Raw genomic sequence first — 6,000 nt, forward strand, 5'->3', positions numbered from 1 at the left:
ACAATTGAATTACCAAAAAACAACTTTTAAGTTGTACATGGTTTAGTGTCTTAATAAAGTTGGGAAAAAAAAAAAAAAGAAGCAGCAACAGAAACTGAACCCAAGTCTGAGGTTCAAGAAAAACCTTGATAACACACATATAAAATGTGTAGGGGATTTTTCAAGTCCATTGTCATATAAGGCGAATAACACACTGGACAAAAGAGATCATTTGATCATTCTTCATTAAAAACTATTATTTCCTTAATCTAAAAATTATTATTCAAAGTTTTTATTGCTTTTTTTTTCTTTATGTTTCATAAAGCCAGGAATATTGTATTTACAATATATGAAAGTTTGATTTTTACATGGTAAGTTTGTTTCCCTTTTTCCTTCTTTTGCAACACAATACAATGGAGTAATGAGGACTTCCATTTTCTTTCTTTCTTATCTCTTTGCTACTCCTTTTATTATGCCTAAAATATGGGGTTTTTTTAATCATCGCCATAAAACCTCTGTCCTCATCGTCTGGGAATAGAATGACTATGTTTAAAATGATGTCTTTATTCTTGTAAATATAATTTTACAATGGAGCAGGCAACTTCGTTTTTGCTGAAGCCTTACATTTAACTATTTTAAGCTACATCATTAGCTTGCTTTTCATATTTGTCTCACTGTTCTACTGAGGGCTTGCTCCAAAAGCTATGATCGTTTTTCTGAAGTTTAATAAGTTTAAATAGACCAAAGGAAAGAGAGAGAGAGGGGGAAAAAAAAAAAAAAAAAAAAAAAAAAAAAAAAAAAAAAAAAAAAAATTGCAGGCGATTCATTGCATTTATGATGTCCAAAATGCTAAACTTCAGTCTGGGTTACATTTCCTGGCTGAGAGACAGAGATTCTCAGAAAATCAAGAATTGAAATAGAAAGTCAACAGTAACCTCATCTGGAACACAAGGAATCTCAGCAGAGGGGACAGAGCTGAGAGTGCTGCCACTTGGGAGCTGTGAACTGAAATAGAGAAGCCTGTCATCTTTATTTTTGAAATATGAAAACAAAATAAAAGCTGAAAACACACATTGTGTTTCATTTTGCTGTGCCTGTGCTAGAAGGATTGCTCACATACCCTACCGGTACAGAGCATGACATGCCACAGTTTCTGCGCTCTGATCGCTCACTCTTATGTTACTGCTCAAGTATGCATTCAGAAAAGAGCCAACAGATAGAGCAGATTTATTCTAGTTGTTGAGGTCAAGGACTCCTTTTTTTTTGGGGATTCAGCTGAGAGGGAACTCTTTCCTCGTATCACCAGACAGGCTTTCTGCTTTGCAGTCTACTGTCAGTGTGCACCACTGATAAAAAAAACATGCGAGAGTATTTTTAAAGGAAATTATTTATAAAGCTAAAGCACCAGTGAGTTATGTGCTGTCTCCAGTGCCCAAGTTAGGGGGCTTTCAGCAAAGCACAGTATCTGCATGCACCGCAATTCAGAGACTCCAGCTGCTGGAAGCTCTTGCAAGCCATGTAAGTAAAGTTCGCTGAAGCAAACTCCGTATATTCTCTTGCATCATAAAAACTGGAGATAATCTAAACTTGAGATTAATTTCCTAATACTAGTAATGTTGTTATCTTGCTGTTGCTTTGAATAGCGTGTTGGCACAATAAATAAATAACTTACCTTTCTAGAAATGTTTTGCTTGTGAGTCGTGTAAGGAGCAGAATCTGTTCACAGTTCGGGCAGACTGTTTACTTTTCTGATCGCTGACCATTTCTGTTCTCTGTGATCAGTACAGAGAACTCCCAAGTTCTTCAGTTTCTTGTTACTCTGATTTCAAGGACAATGGGAAACTGGCAGGAAAATGCAAAACCTGTGCAAAGGAAACCAAAGAGCAGATGGGTAGCTTATAAAGCAACATCAGTGAACCTAAAGGTGGTGTGTAACCCCCATGTTAAACTTGCGGTCTTGTGGGATTTCTATACGCTTTATGAGGTTTAAGAAGTCACAGATCATGTGACTAAGAGGAACATAAAATGACAGAAGAAATATTTTGATTACTTTATAAATTTATCTTGATGTTCATGGTCATATTTAAATTAACCTCTTTCTACATGGTTATTTGGAGTTTATTGCAGGGGATGGATCAGTTTACTCTGAGCTTCATAATATAATTTAAGGTCATGAATATTTCCCTGTTTGCTATGCAGTTCATGTATGTATTGGCATCAACAGGCCTGGCAGACAAGCATTGAAATCCCAAATTTCTCTTCGTGTCTGTGAGGTCCTCCCTGCCCTTTTGAAGGCTGCCCATATGCAGATAGGGTGATAAATAAATGGAAACTGGGTGTTGTGCCAGGAAACTCAAATAGCTCCATTGACCAGGTACAGGTGGTATTAATCTGAGACAGAAATTTCACACACTCATGGTTCCCAGTATCTTCCTGTCTGGAGAGTCTCTAGCCCCCTTGCATTCCTTGCAGCCTTTCCAAAAGCACCTAACCCCTCTGACTTTGCACCTTGTATTTGGCTCACACTTTTCCCCGTTTCCCAATGACTTTTAGCAGGTACTTCCCTCCAGACCCACATGTCTGAAAGGTGCAAACTCTGCCCTCCAACTCTCACAGTGGAGATCTGACACATACCCTCAGGGAAATACCAATTTTATTTTTTGCAGATAAATCACTGCAATCACCTCTTACATCAGGGGCTCAGAGGAACACAGACACTGCCCCGGAGAGCTTACTACCAATCCCGGTCCTCCTGTAGACCTTCATTTCCATGACAATGCAAGACCCACATGGGGAAAGGGGCACCACCCATTAAGGGAGATGCTCAGGGTTTGTTGAAGTGGATGGGAAGGCCCTTGTTGACTTCAGCCAGGCAGTCAGACCTGGGTGCCAAAATATCAAGGAAATTAATAGACATGCAGAGCTGTGGAGCTGCAACATGCTGCTCCCAGTGAATCTGGGGTGCCACCTCCCTGAGCTAGAATAGAGAAAGCCTTTCTAGAAAGAAGTTTGCAGAGAGAAAACAATCACATTTTGAAGGCGCATTGGCAGGAGTGATTCAGAGATGTAGGAGATCAGTGTGAAAGTCAGATTCATTTGCTGATGGAGAAAGATGTTGCTTTTCAAGACTGTTTGGAGAATGACAAAAAGTTTAATTTTCAGTACAGAGATAGGTAAGAGCTGAGGTAGCTTTTTCTTCTTTGCAACTGAACTCTCACACACCTAGCTGGTGTAACTGCACTCCAGGGAGAAAACAGCAGTTGTTATATTTTTGGAATTTATGTATATTCATGTGCTCCATTAGTCTCTTGGCAAATGCATCTTTTGAGCTCTAAAGCTTTCTGAACCTTTCATATAGTCCTTTGCTTTGAAGCAACAGATGTCTGTGATAAGCAGATGGTTATGTCTTTGAATTTGAACATCTTTAAATACTTTGTTGTGTATATTTTATGGGGAGGAATGCACTCTGTCTTACTATGCAGAACTGATGCATTAAATGGAGAGTATCCATGTCTGAATGCTTGATGTCACCTCCTAGCTTGCAAACCAATAAACCACATGTTTTTCAGGACTATTTGTGGTGAGATATTTTCACCCCATTACTCAACTTGTGTTTTCAAGTTACAAACCAACTGCAAAATGCACTAGTCTGATCAGTCAGAGTAAACAAGCAACTAAAATAGTCAAAGGAGCTGCTCTGGTTGTGAATTGCATTCTCACTCTAATGTATACTGTGAGCAGGCTGAAATCTTCCTCTTGCAGAACTTCCCAGAGGAAATAATGGAGTGCCTATGGATGTAACTGAGAAAAAAATCTTTTGATCTTTCTTATTCTAAAATTTCATTTTTAAGGATGTACAGCTATGAAATTTGATGAGCAGAGAATCTAAGAACGTAAGATCTTAGACCAGGAATAAATTTGAGAACACAAATGGAAAGAATAAATTGCAAATAAGAAGATAACTCTCATTTTCTTTCAAGGAGAAGCAGCCAGATAAACAGATTTCATCCAAATGTTTTGCTATTGGATATTCATTTACTGTTCTAAAAATTATAGTTCTTTTCTCCCTCTCCACCTGACTTTCAGACTTGAAGAGTTTGTTTTTTAAATAAATCTCTTAAGACAGCCTGTGACATGTGAACTGTTTAAATTTGAATTAGTTGATCTTAAGAATGGATTATGCCACAGATTGTCAGAGGCTTTATTATAATGACATAAGATACGTTATTGCATGAACTCAGTGCTTACACAAGGCACCAGCCTGCCTTGTAAGAAGATAAATGCCTCATTTCAACCAAGATTCAGAGTTTTTACCTCCACCTTGAGAAGGAAGAGGGCTGTTGAAGGGTTCATGGTGGTGGCGGGGTCCTAGTGGTGGTTTTAGCTCAGTGGTGATGCAGGATATGCTCTTTCCCTCCCTTCTTTCCTCTCTCTCCACCCCCTCTGGGAACCTTTTCCTTTCTCACTTCTTCAAGATACAGTAACACCTAATGCCAGGCTGTCCCAGAATACTGCTTTTCCTATTTTTGCACCTTAAATCCATCCCTCTTTACTCCACAGCACTGTGGCTGGTGTTCAGCCTTGCTGGAGAAGAGAAGCCTTGGGATGGAGAAAGGGCCTGATGGGGATGGCACGCCCCAGCATAGCTGGTGGGCCAAACTCTCCACTGTTTGGACTTCAGTGGCTAATCCCCATCTCTGCAGGTACAAGCAAAGTAGCCCAGATTTAACAAAGGATGCAGGGTGCTGACAATTGTAGTCTGTTGCCCAAGGCTAAAAACTGCTTTAATTACTGCCTTGACTGACACCTTTCCTGGTGGTTTCCTCACCCAGCTGACTTCTGGGACTGGTCGTTACCAGTGGACTGACAGAACCATTAGTTTAACCAAAGGCAGCAGTTCCTTCAGTTCCACTTTGAAAGTTTTAAGATCTCTTTGTTTCCAACACTGTAGGGTTTAAAAGAAAAGGAAAAAAAAAAAAGGAAGTTGTTGAAGGGTTCTGTTTTCTAGTCTATTATTTGACATGGTAAGGTTTATAAATCTACATACAAATGAGAAGTTGTGAAAACTTCTGATTGATGGGCTGTCTTACATTCTGACATTTCTAATTGTTTAAAGGCTGCAAATGTTCAAATACTTCAAAAACTGCAGGTGGTACTCTGCTACCTGACAGCAATGTAACTCAGAGAGAGGCTCTCCTAAATAAATTCTTGCAGTGATATAAAGAGATTACACTCTGATATGTGCCAGACTTCTCTTGTTTTTCTCTCTCAAGATATCTCTTTCTCTGTGAAGCCCTACTATCCATTACTGATCTGGTGCATCACCTCAGCACATATGTATTTATTTCTCTGAATACCACCTCTTGGGCTTACAGATGTGAGGACTGAGGGAAGACTCAATGGCTGTTGAATTGACATCATGCTAGAAGTCTGTGAAGATACAGAGAAGTGAAGGTAATTTTCCTGAATTCTGGAAATATGTGTCCATCCATGGCCACCCATAAATAAACAGGTTCTTTGTAAAGAGGGAAAGAAAACAATTTTTCATCCTTAATGTGCTGCTGTGTGCCTGTAGTCTTCTCATAGGGTCAAAAGCGGAAACAAACCCTCCAAACCTGCCAGAAAGCTCTCAACCTAAATGTTGTACAAAACAATCAGCAAAACTGACTGCAAAGGACCATAAGTAGCAAAACATTCAGAGGTGGCCAGTATGGAGAGCTGAGACCAGTCATCATAACTGGGGTTCCTGTAACGGAAAAAGCTCTTGGCAGGCAAGGAAGCAGTGCAGCAGCATACGGGTTTGCAGATGGAAAACTAGTCTGGAAGCTGCTCTAAGCAAGCTGCTGCAATGAAGGGATGCAATGGGAACATGGCCTTTTTGCCTGTAGGAAAACGAACCTGCTGGAACAGGTATTGTCATCCTTAGTTATCAATAGCTGTTAGGTAATGCAACCCATCTTTCAGCGACTGCCCATTTCTGAAGTTCACTGAAATAATTAATATACTTGATATCTTAAGGGG

General features: G+C 39.7%; 1 protein-coding gene across 2 annotated transcripts in view; it reads left to right on the forward strand.

The window, feature by feature from the left end:
- The window catches only part of C1QTNF7 (C1q and TNF related 7), a 53,676-nt gene that overhangs the window by 13,804 nt on the left and 33,872 nt on the right, over nucleotides 1–6,000 (forward strand). Inside the window, exon 1 of one of the 2 annotated variants that reach the window (XM_026846848.1) lies at nucleotides 1,261–1,497. The exons of the other annotated variant lie outside the window; for it this stretch is intronic. The gene's annotated coding sequence lies outside the window, so the exon portion shown is untranslated. Of the gene's footprint in view, nucleotides 1–1,260; nucleotides 1,498–6,000 lie in introns of those variants that run through there. 2 annotated transcript variants of the gene reach the window in all.

The sequence above is a fragment of the Athene cunicularia genome, assembly GCF_003259725.1.
Source record: "Athene cunicularia isolate RWA chromosome 4 unlocalized genomic scaffold, athCun1 chr4_part1, whole genome shotgun sequence".
In the NCBI taxonomy this organism is placed as follows: Eukaryota; Metazoa; Chordata; class Aves; order Strigiformes; family Strigidae; genus Athene; species Athene cunicularia.